The sequence below is a fragment of the Ipomoea nil genome, unplaced genomic scaffold, assembly GCF_001879475.1.
Source record: "Ipomoea nil cultivar Tokyo-kokei standard unplaced genomic scaffold, Asagao_1.1 scaffold3199, whole genome shotgun sequence".
NCBI classification, from domain to species: Eukaryota; Viridiplantae; Streptophyta; class Magnoliopsida; order Solanales; family Convolvulaceae; genus Ipomoea; species Ipomoea nil.
In genome coordinates, this window is record NW_017619627.1 from 1,986,162 (window position 1) to 2,007,150 (window position 20,989).

The following is a 20,989-nucleotide window of genomic DNA, read 5'->3' on the forward strand; positions in this document are numbered from 1 at the left end:
GAACCTTTCGAGATTAAAAAAATGAAATTAAATTGCTTAATGCCAAAATAAAAATAAAAATCATCAGTCCAAAAAATCATATACAAAATCTTAATGTATTTTTAAAAAAAATTAACATTGTTTGTAGGCAAAACAATCAACCAGACAGAGATTGATAAAGGCTCTGATACAAAATGTTATATTTAATATAATCTAACCATACATAGTAGGATCTACGAGAGATCTAACCTCGTAGTAGCGGAAGAGGAAGCAATGCAAATTTCCAGCCATAGTTGTTGTGTTGCATCTTGAACGGTAGATCTGCAGAATAGGGTTAGCCGTTTTGTCTCATACTTGACTCAAAATCATAGATGGTGTACTGATATTTTTTGAGTAGTATGAGTACCATATAATGAATAATGTATCCTGTATCCCATCAATATAGCCTTCATATAGGAACATTGGTGGAGTACATACTTAAACCTAAATGTCCAGTCTAACCAATTACTTAATGGGCATAGTCCACTTGCACCACATAATTAAGGCTCATAATATATAATATATAGTACACGGGAAAATCTTATAAAATTTACACAAAGCATTAATACTAAGTGTACCTAACGTTATAACAAGTTACACCTAACGTTATAATTAGTTGCACCTAGGTGCACGAATGTTAACAAGGTAAATTACTTACACTTGTAAGTGATTTTACTTGCACGTTTTACTTGCAAAGGTGCCAGCTACATGTACTTATAACACATTTACTTGCACCAAAATTTGAGTTATTTATGAAAATACCACCGTGTCGTTTTTTTTAAAAAAAAATTACATCTGATTCATTGATCTGGACACATGAACAACTGTATATGGTTCTTAATTTTCTCCTGGACACTGGTTCTCATTAGAGTGTGCCCATATATATATATATATATATATATATATATATATATATATATATATATATATATATATATATATATATATAGGGTTGCATTCAAGTGAAAACACCCTTAAAATACAAACCTATGGACTAATATGGACCATTAGATTAGATTAGATGAAGGGATTAGATTATTGTGGGAAAAAATAAATCAGAATCCCAATCAAATATTACAAGGGTAATTAAGACAATGGATGGGAGTATTAATTTAGGTAAAAATAGGATTGAGATATTTAACATAAATTAACAAGACTAATTTAAGTATAATTGGATTCTGATGAATCACACACCACACTACACGGCATTCCAAGTCTCCGAAACCCAGCGAGAAACTACCCCCATTGCAACAGCAAGATACGTACGAGAACGAAACTCCGACATCAGCGGCACCAACGGCAAACAACGACCGTGAAGAAGCAGAGTCAACAATGGATTACACATCACCAACACAAACAGGTAATTATTTTGTTAATCATTAGAATAGGTGAAACATAGAATACGAATAGACATTGCATAGCCCATTTTGTGAATATGATAATTGTGCTCCGCGGTTACTCTGTACAGTAGGAGTAGTTGAAAAACATAATAACGCATATGGCATGAACACACACTGGTTGTTGTAAAAAAATGACAGTAATGTTGGATGCACACGCACAGAGCATACAGCGCACACCTTATACACCAGTAGCAATAACATACACCACTGTCTGGGCAAACTTAACACCCGAAGTGCACGCTTTTGTGTGAGTCCATGCACAATTTCAGAATCCCACGGAAGCATGTTTAAAACCGACTAAAAAAAAATTGAAACAACCACACTGACATTCACGGGGTATATAATGTAATTAACAACTGACGAACACCTGTAAACTCTATTTGGTGTGATGAACAGGTGAAGATAATTGCGGACACGGAATACACGAATGTCAAATAGAAATAGGCGTAGACGGTCCGAAATACTGGAGACCGGCAACTGAGAAAGAGAAGACCCCATACGAGGGACAGCAATTCGAAACAGTGGATGCCGGGATTGATTTCTACATAGCATACACTAAGGACGCGGGATTTGACGTTAGACACGGGTCAAAGCGTAGAAATCGAATGGGAGAAGTATCAATTAAGTACATGCTGTGCTCAAGAGAGGGGTACAAGGCCGAAAGAAAAGACACCAACAACGACTCAAAAGCACGAAAGAGACGAAGGAGAGTGTCTAACAGGATAGGCTGTAGAGCACGTATGGTAATGACGAAGTGCGACACTGGAGGATACAAAGTCCACGCACTCGTGCTCCAACACACACATTGCCTATGCTCAGAACAGGGAAAACCTTTCTTAAAGATAAATCGGCAATTAGACATCGGCCACAAAACTTTTTTGGCACACTGTGCAAAGGCAAACACCGGGCCAACTAAAGCTTTCAGGTTATTCAAAAAAATGGTGGGAGGGTTTACGGATATAGGAGCAACATGCATCGACTTCTGCAATTTTAGTCGTGACCTATTAGCGTACATAGCTGAGGCAGACGCATAAATGGTGATTGAAGACATGTTCAAAAGAAAAGAAGAAAATCCGGACTTCTATTTCGATTTCGATATAGACGAAGAAGCTCAGTTATCTAGGTTATTCTGGGCAGACGCAGAATCACGAAGGAATTATGCTTGCTTCGGCGATGTGATGTCATTTGATGCTACATACAGCACAAACAGGTACTACTGAGAATAAATTATGCTTATGTTACGCCATCTGTGCATGCGATTGAATAATGTGTGCGTAGCAGGTTTCTGGGTTTACGGAATTCACATGTGTGCGTTCCGTACATCATTACTGTGCGCAACAGCACATCCACGTAGAGATGTGCGCAAAACTAATTCCAACCACGCTTACATTGCAGGTACAAGTTAGTTTTCGTCCCATTCACCGGAGTGGATAATCACAAAAGGTGCATTACGTTTGGTGCGGGACTAATTGCAAAAGAAGACGTAGAGTCGTACGAGTGGCTAGTACAGAAGTTTAAAACCGCGATGGAATACACCCCAAGATGTACGATAACTGACCAAGATCCAGCGCTAAAGATAGTAATGCCACAAGCTATGCCAACAACTAGGCACAGATTCTGTATGTGGCACATTATGACAAAAGTAGGGGAGAAGGTAGGGGTTGCGTTGTGGCATAACACCGACTTCAAGAAGGCACTGAATAGTACCGTATGGGATGACACATTGACCATTGATGAATTCGAGCGAAAATGGGACACACTTATAAAAGACTACCAACTTGAGGAACATAGATGGTTTGCCCAATTGTATGAAGCACGTGCGTCATGGATACCCGCCTACTTCAATGACATAGAAATGGGAGGACTCCTCAGGACAACTTCACGATCAGAATCCGAAAATAGCTATTTTGGTAAATTTACAAACCATCACAGCAGCTTGGTAGAATTTATAGCACAATTCAACAGTGCCATCCGAGAGCAGCGTCATAAGCAGAAACGACTCATCGCAGAGAACGAAGGTTCATACCCTGAAACTAAAACCCCTTTGAGTATTGAGAAGCACGCTGCTAAAGTGTACACAATCAACGTATTTTATGAATTCCAAGAAGAGGTATGGGAGGGCAGTTTCAAGTGCCACATCACCGACAAAAACAACGTAGATGACATATGAACTTACAAAGTTGAGGAAACAGGAGGAAAAATGTATGAAGTAACCGAAGCTCCAAACGAGACGAAAATAGAGTGTGCATGCAAGAAATTCACCCGTGTTGGTATACTTTGCAAACACATACTAGCAGTTATGAAGGCAACAGGGTACGAATCAATCCCAGACAAGTATTTAGTTCCACGATGGAGAAGAGACGCATGTGCACACCCAATACACGATGTGCCGTGGGCAAAAACTACCAATATCCCCACCACAAATGAATCATCACGAGTAACCAATCAACTTTAGAGCGAATTCTACAACTGCATGGGATTAGTGAGTGGTTGGCCTAACAAAATGGACCAAATGTTGTCAACCTTGCAACAATTGAAACAAGACCTACAAAGGGAGCGGCAACAACCACCCGAGAGTGGAAACACCGAAACTATGTTCGAAACACTACTAGGATCAAGCAAGCCATGAGACATACAAATAAAACCACCAAAAGTCGCAAAGAACAAATGAAGTGGGAAGAGACTCAAAAGCAACAAAGAGAAGGCAATCACAAAGACCCAAAAGAAGAAAGAGATGACATGCAATATATGCGATCTCCCAGGCCACAACAGCCGCACCTGCCCAGAAAAGGTAGCACCGGATGAGGCTTAGAATACTCTTTATTCCAATAATATTGAACAATGCAATTTAGAATTACGAACCACACTCATTGAACCGTACTTTGTGTTTTTAAGTGAACATTGCATATTAAAACCTTTAGGACAAAAACGTACAGCCAACGCACACATCCCAACTAGGTGTGCACAGATGCGAGTTAAAAAACCCACACCAGCCGCGTGTTGAAAATTCATGATGCAACGTACACACCGACCCACCACGCACACGATTAACACCATACGGGCACATAAACCCATGATACTACTTCTGCCATCAAAACTGAACAAAACAACTTCACAACCATACATGTCACATGAAGCGTTATGTTTACGAACCAATTAACCACAAACCAGTTATTAACCATGCTTAGAAATAGGAATAAAAACACAAACGCGAAACCCTACGCACGCAAACACAACAAGCTCGCGCACACATGTCGAAAAGGGGTAAAGAAAGCCACAAGACCCACAACAGACGTAACGCACATATGGTACCACAATAGTGCACACATGGGAGCAAAATAACACTACGGCCATTACCGTGAACCACGCTTAGAAATTAAAAAAAAAAAAAAAAAAAAAACAACCACGAAACCCCTACGCACGCTGGCACAACAAGCTCGCGCACACATGTCGAAAAGGGGTTAAGAAATCCACAAAAGCCAAAACAGACGTACCACACACATGGGACCACATAAGTGCACACATAGAAGCACACAACACTACGCCCATTACCGTGAACCACACTTAGAAAAAGAAAAAAAAAAACACAACCACAGAACCCCTACGCACGGTGGCACAACAAGCTCGTGCACACATGTAGAAAGGGGGTAAAGAAATCCAAAAACGCCAAAACAGACGTACCGCACACATGGTACCACAACAGTGCACACATGGAAGAAAATACCACTACGCCCATTACCGTGAACCACGCTTAGAAATTAAAAAAAAAAAACCACTTAACCCCTACGCACGCTGGCACAACAAGCTCGCGCACACATGTAAACTGTACAAACAAAACAAAAGCAAACCCAGCCGTACCGCACATATGGTAACAGAACAATGCACACATGTAAGAAAATAGCACAACACCCATTACTGTGAACGGAAATCATGAGTAATCTTAACGGTTGTTAGCTACACACATGTTAGAAATAGAACGCGCACACCCATTACAGTGCGAGTGTATAGGAAACGAGATAGAACCAAAAATAATAGAAAGACTAGGCAAAAGTTAACATCACACGACTGCCATGCTTAGAAAACAAACCATGTCAAGTCCACTGTAACAACATAAACGTCCAAAAACAAACATCCCAACGCCAAAAACAAAGCACACTGATAAATAGGGGTGTGCACAAAATACCAAACAGCCAACAATGACTACCTATTTAATCCACAAGTCTACACAGGGGGCAGGGGGGCCGAAATGGACTGGTACGCTCGCGAAAGATTGCGCTGCCTGTGCACGTTAAACTCCGAAATCACAATCTCCAACATGTAACGTAGCCTAAGCTTGTGCAAAGTAGTAGTGTCCCCCTTCAATAGACCGCAATCCCAATCACGAACACGCTGGCCAACATATGTCTCCATATGTCGCATGAGAAAAACCCCGCAATCAATCTTGTTTTTCGAATCCCGCCAAGACATTTGCAAACGCTTCGCCTCAACACAAACACAAGTAGCAGACCGAGAAGGGGAGCGAACCTCGTAGAAACGGGAAAGAGTCCCCATCTGAAACACAAAAAATACAATATCCATTCAAACATCACTCACACCAGCAACACCGGATAAATGAAGTCCATAAACAGAGTAAAAGAACGAAAGGGGTGCAGAGAGGGCCACACTAACCAAATCCTCAACACAATCACCATATTTCTGAGCCTTTGATTGGGGATTCGAATCATTGTCGATGATGACATAGCGAAACCGTGGGAAATCAACACAAAGCAAGAAAAAATGGCCCCGACGCAGAATTGGGAAAAACAACTGCACACAACAAACACAAACATAAGGGTGCAGTCTAACTGTGCACGTAAGTGTACACTGCCAAGCACAAAAGACGATAGCAACGCACACATCGTCAAAGAAAGCCACACACCACCACCCAATTAAAATACAATCATACAAGAACGATTAAAACAACAAATGCATCGAGTAACAAATACAGCCCCACACTACTATACATACTAAAAGCATTACAATTACAAATTATAAAGGAGACAAAGTTGACACAAAAAAAAAAAAAAAAAAACCAACAACTAAAATAAATTAAAAAATCAATTAAGATGTACATCTATGAATCTATGATGAATTTTTTATGTTCATTTATAATGCAGAAAACCCAAAAAACAATAAAAAACAAGAACACCACATCTGTTCTGAAAAAACAACCTGCATTATGAAACTCCAATATACACACACAGTTTGATATACAGCCCCACACTACTATACATACTAAAAGCATTACAATGACAAATTATAAAGAAGACACAGTTGACAACAAAAGAAAAAAAAAAACAACAACTAAAATAAATTTAAAATCAATGAAGATGTACATGGATGAATGTATGATAATTTTTTGATGTTCATTTATAATGCAGAAACCCAAAAAAAAAAAACAAATAAAACAAGAACACCACATCTGTTCTGAAAACCAACCTGCATTATGAAACACCAGTAGAAATACCCACCCCCCACCCCCGCATAAGCAACCAGAATTAGAACCACCCATTTACCCCCACCCCACCCCCGCCCCCCGACCCCAAAAAAAAAAATCCCCCAAAACTGCCACCACCAATCCCCCTCCCCCAACCACCACAATCAACAGCCGGAAAAGCCCCAAAACCACCCACCACAACGCACGGCCACCCACCGGAAGTAGAACCCCCCGCCCAACCGACTCTCCCCAAAATTCAAAATAGAAACCCCAATAAACCGAACCCAAACCCCAACCGTACCAGCCAGAAACCAGACATCACCGGAGACCCCAACCACAACCCAGAAACACCACCCCCAAAAAAACCCTAGGTACCCAATCCGGCCACGAAAACGGCAATACCCACCCCCCACCCGCATACGACCACAGCCCCAACCCCCCAAACAGCAAAACCCCCCGGGAAAACACAAAAAACGGAAGAAAAACACACGAACTGAAAAAAAGTATAAAAAAGGGGGGGAGGGGGGGGGGGGAGAAACAAACAAACCTCGACCGACAGCCAGTGGTCCCCCCCTCTTCAGTGTGTCGCGGTCCCCCCCTGACAACCATGGCTACGTGGAGTGGACGAACAGAGAAAACCTCGTGGAAGAAGCGCGTGATGCGGAAAACCCCCAATCGCCAACTCACGAACGGACAGTGTGAGAAAGAAAAGAGAAAACGTGTGACACTAAAACATACCTAATCTGACTAGGTTTTAATGGCTAGCAAAAAACCCAAACTACCCCCCCTTAAAATAAAAACACATTAAAAAAGCCACTTACCTGCGCGAGAATCTCAGCCTTCCATTAGCAAAAATGAAAGGCCAAGATCAGTCCACAGGTTTCTACACTAAGGGATGTTTTCACCTGAATGTAATTCTATATATATATATATATATATATATATATATATATATATATATATATATATATATATATATATATATATATATATATATATAGTTAATTCCACCAGAGGTCAATTGTCTTTGGTGACAATTTCAAATTTAGTCCCAGATTGTCGTTTTTGCCATTTAACATCCCAGACTATTATTTTTTGAACACTTTTAGTCCTTTTTCATTACTTTTCCTATTTTTAGTAAGGGCATTTTTTTCTCTTCATATTTTTCTTTTGTTATTTTTCCGATTTCAACCAATTAAATTGGTTTATGACTTTACAAAAGACTGGTTGAAAAATATGGTTACTAAAAATCAGAGGTTACCTAAAGTTCTGAACTAATTAAACCGGTTGAGATCGAAAAAATAATAAAAGAAAAATATGAAAAGAAAAAAATGCCTGGTAGGGTATATCCCGACCGTCATAGCTTGGGTTTTCTCGTTCTTAGTGCAGGTTTTACAGGTCGGATATTCAAGAAGGAAGACGGTCGGACCCAACCGGTGGACTTCCCGACCACGGTCTTTATCACCCGACTATTGGCCTTATCTTACGAGGAGTCAAGGATTTCGAGAAGAGGCACGTGGCAATGCTACACGTTGACAGAGAGGGCTAGCTGGGTGAAGACGCGTGGATGCTACGTGGGCTACATGCCGGCCGGCCGGAGGTGTGTCTCCGGCCAAGCGGCTATAAATACCCACGTCGGCTACAGTGTGAGGGACTTTTGGACGATCGATAGATTATCTACAGAGCTGCCCGACCGCAGTCAGTCGGCCCTCGGGATAATCACTTAGATTGTATTAGGTCCTCCTTGATCAATAAAAGACTTCTATTTCTTTTTCTTGATCTTATTTAAGTACCTTGACCGCTTAACACGTGGAATTAGTATTATCATTTTGGCGCCGTCTGTGGGGACCGGGTACGAAAGCTATCGTAGACGAGTACCAGATCCTTCTTATCATCATGTATCCGTTCATGTACCAAGCACTTGAAGATGAGCTAGCGGACACAGCAAGTTCATCCGATCATCAGCATACCCAGTATCAGGGTCAGACCGTTGACCTGAACCTCAATTTATCACCACCTCGTTCGGCGGCCCAGAACCCGGTCAATTACATTCAACCGGCATATCCGCCGCCCGGTCCGCAATATCAATTTCCAGGACAATATCCATACCCAGTTCCACCTCCTCAATATGGGTATTGGCCCGAGACGCCGATGTATTATCCACCACCGACCGGTTATCCGCAATATACGCCTGCGTATATGACTCTAGCTTCCGCTCCTCCGATTTACCCGACCATGCCGATCGAGCCGGAGCTTCAGCCCGCCCCCCGGGCTAGGCGCTCGGCTCGTTCGAGGTTGGGGTAGCATGGTGCCGAGGTCATGGAGGAACCACGGCAGGCTCCACAGGTTCAGCCGGAAACCCATGCTCAGGAGGGTGAAGACCCTGAGTTAGAAGCCAACCGGGCGATGGCATTTGAGTGGCTCTGACCAGCAATGTGGCAAAGATTGGGACCGTATGATCCAAATAGACGCTCGGTTGATTCGCCCATGCGAGCGGCAAGCCAGGAGGGGTCGTCCGGGCATAGTGGGTCTAAATCGCTTCGACGACGCCGGGCTCGGGAACCAGCCCGAACGGTCGAACAGGACAAGACCCGAGGAATGCTCAACGAACTCCGGGCAGAATTCACTCGTTGGCAAAACGAGCATGCTGTGAGGTCTCCTACCGATCAGTCAGCCTCTCTGTTGAGGACACCCTTCACGGCGGAGATTATGGCTCAGCCTTATCCGCTCGATTTGCGCATCCCCGGAAATAAGGAATATGATGGGCGAAAGGATCCAGAAGTTCACGTCAACACCTACTATGGCAACATGTTGATGATGGGCGTGTTTGACGCCGTGATGTGTAGCGCTTTTTACTCCACGCTCACTGGTCGAGCGGCGGAGTGGTTCAGAACATTACAACTGGGCTCTATTTCTCATTTCGCCAGTCTGGTGATGAAGTTCAACCGGAAGTTCGTAACCTCCAAGGTTATACGGAAGCCCTACATGTATCTCGAAAAGGCCAAGCAATTGGAGGGAGAAAGCTTGACCGAATTTTTAGTCAAGTGGAAGGCGGCGGTCGGGGAGGTCGAGCCGATGGACGACCTGACGGCCATTCATATGCTGCACATTTCTTTACGAGCTGGTTATCTGTACCAGGACTTTATACTCCACCCTCCAACCACTTATGAAGAAGCCCTCCGTAGAGTGACGGATTATGCCAACGCTGGTGAGGCAAATGCCGTCAAGAGGTCGCAAGAGGTCGGGACATCATCCGGGAAGCCTTCTGGTCGGGCGGATCATCGGTCGGTTGAAAGATCATCCCCGACCCCGTACCCGGACGGGAGAGTTCACGGCGTTGAACTGATCAGCGGCGGAAGCCATGCAGTACGCCCAATCTTGCAACCTCATTCGTTTACCTCCTCCCGGACCAGATGGTAGAGACAAATCGAAGCATTGCGCCTATCATCGTTGTGCGGGGCACGATACGGAAGAATGTACACACTTGAAACAACTCTTGGAAGAATTTCTCAGCTTGGGTAAGTTAGACAAGTGTGTTGGAAAGCGGGAGGAGACCAAGAAAGCAACTGACAGAAGAGATCATAGACGGTCCCATCATCGCTCTGATCGATCGGATTAAGACCGCAGAGATCCCGATCCTCCATCTAGTGGCCGACCGGCATCCAAAACAACTATCCATGTTATATTCATAGGTTTGGAAGATGTTTCCCGACCTTGGGAAAGTTGCTCGGTCGCGATCGTCGACTCCCGGGAAATCGGTAAGAGGCAAAAGATGGAGCCCATTACCTTCACTCTAGAAGACCAGCAGGAAAGCGGCGATCATGGGATGGAAGCCCTAGTTGTCACTATTGATATTATGGGAACCGATGTCCAGAGAGTGATGGTGGACACCGGAAGCAGCATGAACGTCCTTTATTTGGACGTGTTTGAGAAGCTGAAATTGGACAAGCGGGAGTTGATTCCGGTTGGTGTTCCATTGTCAGGATTTACCGGGGCCACCATTCGCCCCGAGGGCAAGATCGTGCTCCCGGTTGAGATCGGCACGCCACCAAAGTCGGTGATGACGAAGCTGGAGTTTGTTGTGGTCAATCTCCATTGTGTCCACAACGTCATCTTGGGCCGACCGGCCATTATGAGGGTCGGCGGAATCATATCGATGCCCCACTTGTGCATGAAGTTCCCCACTCCCGCTGGGGTCGGAGTTGTGCGAGGCGATGTCCAGTCGGCGAGAAAATGCTATTCTTCCAAGTTGGCACAAGATGCTCCTGAACACATGTCGAAGATCACTCGGATTTTAATGATTCCGAGACATAGCATTCACCATTTCCCGGTTGCACCTATCCAACCGGCCGAAGAAACTTGGGTTTCTGATCTAATGGAGTATCTTCAACACGGTCGGTTACCGGACGACCCTCAACGGGCCCGGAAGGCGAAGTTAAGAGCACCACGGTTTCAGGTTCAGGATGGTCGCTTATATAGACGGTCATATGGAGGTCCGTTGATGCGGTGTTTGACTGCCTTTGAAGCGGACTTAGTGATGAATGAATTACATTCGGGTATTTGTTCGTCGCACCAAGGGGGCCGGTCACTTGCCCGACGCATCATGGTGATCGGGTATTATTGGCCCTTTATTTAGTTGGGTTGTGAAAAGCTTGCCAGAGAGTGTGAGACATGCCAGTTATGCGCAATTCCTTTTGCTCGTTGGGGGGTCGACATCTTGGGACCCTTCCCGCAATTATCCGGTCGGAGACGCTTTGTCATTGTGGCCATTGATTATTTCTCCAAGTGGATCGATACCGAGCCTTTAGCCATGATCACTTCTCAATAATGCGCCCGGTTTCTATGGCAAAATGTTATTTCCCGGTTCGGCATGCTCGTTCATCTGATCAGTGACAACGGTCGGCAGTTCGTAAGCCAATATTTTCAAAATTTCTTGGCAACGATCGGGACAACCCCAATCCGATCGTCGGTGGCTTACCCGCAAGGCAATGGACAAGTAGAGAATGCCAACCGAACTATCTTGGAGGGATTGAAGAAGAAGTTGCACTCAGCCAGTCCTAGCTGGGCTGAGGAGCTCTCGTACGTGCTTTGGACATATCGCACGACCCCGAGAGAGGCAACGGTTGAAACGCCGTTCGCTTTAGTCTATGGTGCTGAAGCACGGTTACCGATCGAAGCATGGATCCCGACCACCAGGGAACGATCTTACAACGCGGAAGAAAATGAACACTCCATGGCCGTGGATCTAGACGGCGTTGAGGAGAAAAGAGAGATTGCGACTCGGCGTATGGTCGAGTACCAAAAGAGGGTCAAAAGCACAAAGGACGTCCGGTTCAATCCCCGCTATTTTCAAGTCGGAGACTACGTATTGCGACGTCGAGAGGCAAGCCAACCATTAGAAGGAGGCAAGCTAGCCTAGAATTGGGAAGGCCCTTATGTTATTACGGCCGTTGTGCGCCCGGGTACTTACCGGTTGGAGACAACGACCGGGAGAGTAATTGAGGGCACGTGGAACTCGGAAAATCTTGTATTATTTAGACATTGATGTAATCGTGTAACTGTAGATGGAGTGGGGGCTCAACTTGCGAGTGAGCACGTCCATCGTTAATCGCCTTTGCAAAGCTTGTAAATATTTTACCGTCTGTGTACGGGAACAAATAATGTATCATCGATCGGTGATTGCTCGACCATTTATATATGGCGGCCCGACCGATTTGCGCTTCATTTAAATCTTACGTAGTTTAGTAGAATCTACTTCGGAAGTTGGTCTTGCTCGTGCTTCGCCCGACAGGGACTCAGCATCAACAATCGAAGAGGGACGTAAGCCCCATGACCACAATGTTGCTTAAACTTGCCCGAATATACCGGGGTCTAATCTCAGTTATAACTGATAAAGGTACACACATCTCCCTCGGTCCCGACCGATAGGGGTATAAACCTAAATTGGCTTTAAAAAGTCATCTACATTTCAGCCGGACAATTAACAACGCCCGGCTTACAACGCTCATATTCGGCGGACACTCGGGTCACGCCATTGATCGGGAAAAGTAGAGCCTCAAGATATGTACCCGATCAGCATCACTTCTTTCCACTATCGCACTCACTCGTGCCTCATGTGCACGGAAGTGTGGGGGCTAGGGTAAAGGGAAGGAATAAAGGCCAAGAGGTTGGGCAAGCACCCGGACGAAAAGGCCAACAAGTCAAAAGAGGCCAAAAGGCCGACAGGTCGGGCAAAGAATGACCAAGAAATGATCGACTAACGTCGCAAATGATCGAGCAAAAAAGAAGCTTGACAAAAAGTTAATACATTTAATAATAAAATTGCCCGGCACAAAACGGGACCGGGCTCCCGATGAAGTACACTTCATAAAAACGCAAAAAATAAATCATTACATGATCGGCCACTACACGACCTTGTCTACATTCTTCGCAGCGACGCTGGGCTCGGCCGTGTCTTCGGAGGCGGACTGGTCGGTGAAAGGTGCCAGGCCGGGGTCGGGAACCTCGTCGGGAAGGGTGGACAGCACGGACTTTAGATCATCGCCCTCGAAAACCTCCTCCATAATGGATCGGGTTTCCTCCCGCATAGTCCGCTTGCCGGACTTGAAGGCCCAGTGCCCGAACATCCAGATCATATCTTCTCCGAGCTTGTTCTTCATCAGCTCATTGAAGAACTTCTCGGTCGAGGCCTCATCTCGGCAAAGGAACTTTGCCAGGCCGGAGAGGTTGCCCAGTCGGGACTTGAGCTCGGCCGCTTCCACCAACGCTTCCTGAGCGGCTTTCTCGGCAATAACCAGAGCATCCTCGTTCGACTTCAATTTGTCGCGGAGCTCTGTATTTTCTTTCCCTCGCCGCTCGGTGATCTCCCTCAGAGCCTCGGCCTCATTGGCCAACAACGCTCGGCGTTGGAGATGCTGGATCGCTCGGGATAGCTGCCAAAGAAAACCCGTTAGTTCGACCGATTATAGTTGTACATAAAAGTAAAGAAGTAGCAAAGTTATACCTCTACCAGGTCGTGACCGCTCTTTTCGCCCACCTGCCCAGGCGTCAGCTTGGTGAGGTCCTCCTTGATCGGCTGGAGATTACCGATCCGGGTAAGGATAGACTCGTCACCAGTGATGGCCCCGCTCGGGGGGCTGTTCTGCTTCCATCAACACTTCAGCGCAATGCTGTCCTCCATGTCCTTCACGGTCAGCTTTTCCTTGCCCTTACGGCTGGCTGCCCGTGGAGCCAAGGCACCGGTCGTCGTCTCCTCGACCACGGCCCCTTTGGCCGTCGTTATCATTGAAGCGCCCAACGAACGAGCGTCGGGATAGAATCGCCTTTGGCCACCGTATCGCCGGATGACCCGGCGTCAGCCTTCTTCTTCCCGAGCGTTATTTTAGCTCGGGGGGCTCGGGGTGCGCTGGCCGTCTGAAAGTTGCGTGGCGGACCCATTTCTGCAAACAAAAACTGCATGGTTAGAAACCCAAATCAAGTTACGATCGGGAGAGTTACGGTCGGGAAAGCTAGGTTAGCGTTAGACCTTCGTTGATCGGCTCGACCTGAGGAAGCGCTACTGCTACCGGTACGCCCGTTGGTCGGGGTTGGTACTTCTGTTCTAGGTCGTATCGAGGTGGCAGCAGTCGGTCAGCGTCGTAGCTCTCCCTCGACCGGAATATCTTGTATTCGTAGATTTCGCTTGAGATCCGGAAGGTCGCGTCTCGAAGAGCTTGGGTCTCGTCCGCCTGCACTTGCTTTCTATAGTGTGTTCCCCATGTCCGGTCGACCGGGATAATTCATGGGTCGTACTTGACTGAGAATATGCGGTTCTTCCACCCTCGGTTGTTCCCGGGCAAGTCCTCGATCGAGCACAGATCAGCCCGGGATTGAGCCATCAGGAAGCCACCCCCATACTTGGCCGCCAAGGGCTTGACCTGGTATATGAAATTGAAGAGCTCCATCGAGCATGTAACATCGTGCCGAGCACAAATTTGCGGGAAGCACGCCAAGATGCGATGAGCGTTCGGGCATATTTGGGTGGGTAATACCCGGTAATAGCCCAAGAACGCGGTCAGCAGGGGGGGGGGGAAGGGGAAAATGATCGGGGCTAGTAGCGAGTCGAAATGTAACCCGATCCACTTTCCTTGGTGACGCTCCTTAATCCCACCGAGGCTCCGTCGGGTGTCAAATTGCACCCGACCGCTTAACCTTGCGGCAATCTTCGCCGCTTCGTGGGTCGTCAGCAGGCATTCTTGCCGCTCGACACTCTCGCTGTTTAAAAACACGAACTCGGGCGCAGCAGTGACTGTTGTGGTCGTTTCTTCCGCGATCGGGTTGGGTGTGGCGTTCCTACCATGTTCAGGAGTGGAAGCCCCGTTGTCAGCTCCTATTGTCCTTGTGGGCGTTTCCCGAACGTCCTCGGTCGGAAGTTCACGGGCATTGGTTGAAGTATCGTTGCTGCTGTCACTGCCGCTGCTTGAACCGCTTGAACTGCCCGACCCTGATGAGCTCTCGGAGCTAGAAGACTTTCGTCGCTCGGGAACCTTGTTCGGTCGTTGAACGACCTCGACGACCTCGGGCGAGGACGCTTCTATTTCTACTTCCTCGCTGAGTTGCTCGATCGCATCATCGTAATTCGCTCCCGAGATATTCTGACTGTCAGAATCCGACATTTCCCTTTCCTAAAGGAGACGGTCGTGTTTTCAGAAGATGGGGTCAGTTATGGTTCGGTCGGGGTTAGTGGAGCGCCGAAGTCGGCCTTTATGCGATAAAGTAAAAGACAAGGAAGAAAGAAGAGGGAAGTGAGGACTTACCAAGTGAGTGATGTTTGCTGAAGAAGTTAGAGTTTCTTGCTCGATCGATGCACAGTACTGCTCGCTCGGGAAGCTCTGGTTGATTCTCGCAGAATGGTAAAAGTTCAAATGACCTCAGAAATGCCTATTTATAGGAAAAATTTGGGCTGGAACACGACCCACTTGCGCGATGTGACTGTTGCAGACTCCGAGACGCGCAGAAGCTGACACGTGGCACAACAAGCGACAGCTGTCCGGTCGGGATCGAAAGCCAAGTGATTGGACCTTTTCATCTCATCCCGTTTTTTTCACGAGCGGTCAAAAAGGCCCGGACTGGGGGGGGGGGCTTTTGGTAGGGTATATCCCGACCATCGTAGCTTGGGTTTTCTCGTTCTTTGTGCAGGTTTTACAGGTCGGATATTCAAGAAGGAAGACGGTCGGACCCGACCGGTGGACTTCCCGACCAGGGTCTTTATCACCCGACTATTGGCCCTTATCTTACGAGGAGTCAAGGATCTCGAGAAGAGGTACGTGGCAATGCTACACGTTGACAGAGAGTGCTAGCTGGGTAAAGACGCGTGGATGCTACGTGGGCTACATGCTGACCGGCTGGAGGTGTGTCTCCGGCCAAGCGGCTATAAATACCCACGTCGACTACAGTGTGAGAGACTTTTGGACGATCGATAGATTATCTACAGAGTTGCCCGACCGCAGTCAGTCGGCCCTCGTGATAATCACTTAGATTGTATTAGGTCCTCTTTGATCAATAAAAGACTTCTATTTCTTTTTGCTTGATCTTATTTAAGTACCTTGACCGCTTAACACGTGGAATTAGTACTATCAATGCCCTTACTAAAAAATAAGAAAAGTCATGAAAAGGACTAAAAAAGTCCAAAAAAAAATAATCTAGGATGTTTAATGGCAAAAACGATAGTCTGGAACTAAATTTGGAATTGACACCGAAGACAATGGACCTCTGGTGGAATTAACACTCCATCTCTCTCTCTCTCTCTCTCTCTCTCTCTCTCTATATATATATATATATATATATATATATATATATATATATATATATATATATATATATATATGGGTGATTAGGTGGCTAGGTGAGTTGAGTGAAAGTGAAATTATGGTAGCTGCCGACGACATCATTATTAATTAATTCTCTTCACCGCGATCCATCGCACATGGTTTGATCAATAATCGGCTACCGATGAATCTTTCGGTCATTGGTGCGCAGCCGGCGTCTTCCCGGCATACAGAGGCGGTGGACTAACATCGACCGCCGGCGATGGCCTTGGCTCATCTGTGGCTATAGTTTTTACCGGTCTGGGTTGAATTCGATAGCCCCTGGTTGGAATCTTAGCCCGGGAGTGGCGCTACCCAGCCAGTCGAAGTAGTCTCGAGCGTGGGTAGGGACTTGCAACGGAGATTGGGAAATTAATATTTAATTTGTAAAAAATAAAGTTTAAAATATTAGCTTGATTAAGAATTTCAAACTTATGCAAAGGAGGATGTGAAGTAACGATAGAAAGAAAGAGAAAGGTAAAAAGAAAATATAATAAAAGACTTATTCTTGAAAACTCAGGGATAGGTGCTATTCCTCCTTTAGAGAGAATGAGCCATTTCGAAGAACATTTTTCTTAGGAATATAATATAAGTGGTTACCGAATAGAGGAATGCACCCATTACTGAGAATGCTATGTCATTTCAAGCCTATTCTGCGAACCAAACAGCCCATTAGGATGAGACTATCCCAACAAAGTCTCCATTTGCAAGATGATATGCCCTCCCAAGAAAGCATTGCTTATTGGATTGGGTTGTCCATGTGACTAGTAAATTTGCTAGGCAGCTTACTTTTTATTTTTATTTTTATTTTTATTCTTTTTTTATTTCTTTTATTATTATTATTATTATTATTATTATTATTATTATTATTATTATTATTATTATATTTATAATATAATATGAAAGTGATAATATTTTTGAAAGTGAGAGAGGTTTGCAAGGATGTAGAATAAATAGTAGAGAATTTACATATTTAATGATGTAGAAGTGAGACTCATTATAAAAAGTGAGAGAAATTTGTAGGTATAATAATGACATCAACAAGAGCAAGTACAAGAATGGTGTTAGCATTTGTGTCATGATGATGTTAAACATTCCTATAATTCACACTACAAATTAAAATCTTCCGGTAACTATAAAATTTCAAATTCAATTAAAATTAGAGCGACCTATATATTTACCTTCTTAATTTGAGTTGGTCATCAGTTATGAACAATTTAAGATAGTTTACTTCCTTGATCTTTTATCAACTAAAGTCACAACATAAATTTATCATGTGTACACCTTTGAATAGTGGCTACAAATTTTCCTCATTACTCAAAAAATTGAAATTCTTTCTTGATACATTATCTTTTTTTGAAAATCTTGATACATTATCTATAATTGAATAATATAAAGGAATAAGGGTCAAATAAGCCACTGAATTGCACACGAGATTGCAATTAGGCCACTGAACCTAAAAAGTCTACAATTGAGTCTCTAAACTAACCAATTTCATTCAATTTGTCTATTTTTTAGGTTTCTTAAGTTGCTAACAAAGTTACCCTTCCACCTAAGCTGTTTATGTGGTATTTTTTAAAAAAAATAATTTATTTTTAAATTAGTTTTTTTTTAATATTTAATAAATAAAAACTAAAATAATTTTATTTTTAAATTAGTCTTTTAATGTTTAATAAATAAAAACTAAAATAAAATGTTTTTTTTTTAAAACAAAATAATTTGTATTTGTTTAAAATTCTCAAATTACCAATACAAACTAATTATTTTAAAATTCAAAAATCACCAAATCACGATAATTTCGATTAAATAATTTGTTAATTGTTTTATTTGTTCCTGGCCACGATACAGTAATTGAATTATATTATACATTTGGCAGTAATTAAAATAAGTAAAATAAATTACGCATCTCTAATTTGAAGGTGGCTGTGATGAAGTCTGCGAGAAATTTTCCCGCGATTAATCTCTTTGACCTAAACAAGGAATCCGATTGTTTAATAGGAAACAAATTAGTAAAATAAATTATTTTAGTTTTTATTTATTAAACATTAAAAAAATTAATTTAAAAATAAATTATTTTTTTAAAAATGTCACATATGCATCCTAGGTGGAGGGGTAACCTGTTAGCAACTTAGAAACCTGAAAAATGGACAATTGAATGAAATTGGTTAGTTTAGGGACCCAATTATAAATTTTTTAGGTTTAGTGGCCTAATTGCATTCTCGTGTGCAGTTCAGTGACCTATTTGATTCTTATTCCTAATATATAAAATATCTCTAGAGCAATAATATTCGAACAAGTATAATGACTGACTCAACATCATCCATTACATTGGGAGGCAAATTATTATGTGGACCAATTAAAAATATATTTTTAATTTTAATATATTTAAAATATATTAAAAATACATTATTTATGTATTGATAAATATACATTATTTAATAGTACACTAAATAATGTACTTATTGTCCTTAAATAATGTAGTTTATTAATATAAATAATGTAATTTTTTATGAGGTTTTCTACACAAAAATGATTCATATTTATTTCAAAAAAAAAAAAAATGATTCATATTTGGAGGGGTCGGTCCGGGACCTTATTAATTCAATCCGTCAATAGTGGAACAACCCAACGGCTAGATCACAAAATAGTGAAATTGTGGGGTTTTTTTTTAGTAGTCGATCGAGAGTTCAAAATTTGTCTTCCGCCGCTACTGCCTCACCTCTATGTTGACATTGAAGATCGCCGCTGGTCCTCCGCCGCTGAGCCTTACCTCGCCGGCGCTCTCTCTCTCTCTCTCCTCTCTACGCTGGTGCTACGACTTTGGTTCAGTGTGTGCAGTTTTTGTTCCCGGTTCTGTAGTGGGGCCCAAATTACAGCCTCGCCCTTCTCCGGGCCGACATCGTCTCCGGCCTCACCATCGCCTAGCCTCGCTATCCCTCAGGGCATCAGCTACGCTAAACTCGCAAATTTGCCGCCTATTATCGGACTCTGTAAGTACAAACATTTATTAATATTTTTCATTAATATTACTATATAATTAATATATGTTTGGTCGTCGGATACATTGGCAGATTCCAGTTTTGTCCCGCCGTTGATATATTCAATTCTTGGGAGTTCTTTGGGTTTCTTCAGGTAGGCTAAGGTCTTGGTATGCTTTTCATGGTTGTACAGGTTAATTTTGAGATTTTCTGCTAAAAATCTATTATGTTGCTATGAAATTTTGAATCTTATTTTCTTTCATTATTTAAATCAATCTTGTGGTGAATATTGATTGGCCAACATTCAACACTTCTTGTTTTACATATTAGTTGAAACACACATATTTTCTTCTATTGAGAAGAAAAAAACAAGCAGCTACTCAAATAATGCTGTCAAGATTCAAGAACCCATGCCCTAACTTTCTGCAAACTGTTAATTTCTAGAGAGCGAGAGCAAGAAGAAGAAGAAGAAGAAGAGGGGAGATGGATACGTGTTTGGGTAATGAGAGGAGTAGATGCCAGTGGTGAGGGTGGCAGTGTTGGGTCAGATAAGAGGATTAAAGCCCTCTGTAACCTCATCAATGCTGCTTCCTCTGCAACTACAGTTAATTTTTATTTATTTTTTATTTTTTCACATCAATTTAAGTCAAAATAAATTTCACCTGCATCATATTATAAAAATAAAACAGTATACTAACCCTGCATATAAAATTTGAAAATTGTTATGGTATACACTACACTACATGATATCATTTAAAATTATTATGAATAGTATCTGATACAGTATATATTATGATATTAGCACCATGTATGATGTAACTCACCATTTTTTTTTTAAACTTGAGACAAGCATCTCGACAATAGTAAAAATGAGGTGAATGCAATTTTTAAAACTGCAACTTGTTGGTCCCAGTAGTGACTAAAGAGAGTCTAGAGGGGGGCTGGGGGGTGAATAGACTCTACTCGATTTTTGAAAACAACTCCGAGAGAGTAATGCGCAGTGGAAAATATATATGTTCCTTTTAATGTTTCTTTGCACACTTTCGTTATAAGAAATTAAGGTTTGATGATCGTGGATGATATGCAAAGCAGATAAATGAACGAAAGTAATGATAGAGAGAGAGATTTTTATAGTGGTTCGGTTGTTAACAAAGCCTGCTCCACTCTTCTTTCATAACTTGTGAAAGGGTTTGCACTACCACTCCTTAGTACAAACTAAGCTAAGCTTGCTTCCTTGATCACTAAGTCGGACATCAACTAGCTAGGTTTTTC

General features: G+C 43.2%; 1 long non-coding RNA gene across 1 annotated transcript; it reads left to right on the forward strand.

The window, feature by feature from the left end:
• Positions 1-3,371: 3,371 nt before the first annotated feature.
• Positions 3,372-20,374, forward strand: LOC109168474. Its single transcript, XR_002052085.1, has 3 exons — positions 3,372-3,382; positions 5,463-5,468; positions 20,077-20,374. It is a non-coding gene; the product is annotated as an uncharacterized LOC109168474 (long non-coding RNA).
• The last annotated feature ends 615 nt before the right edge of the window (positions 20,375-20,989 follow it).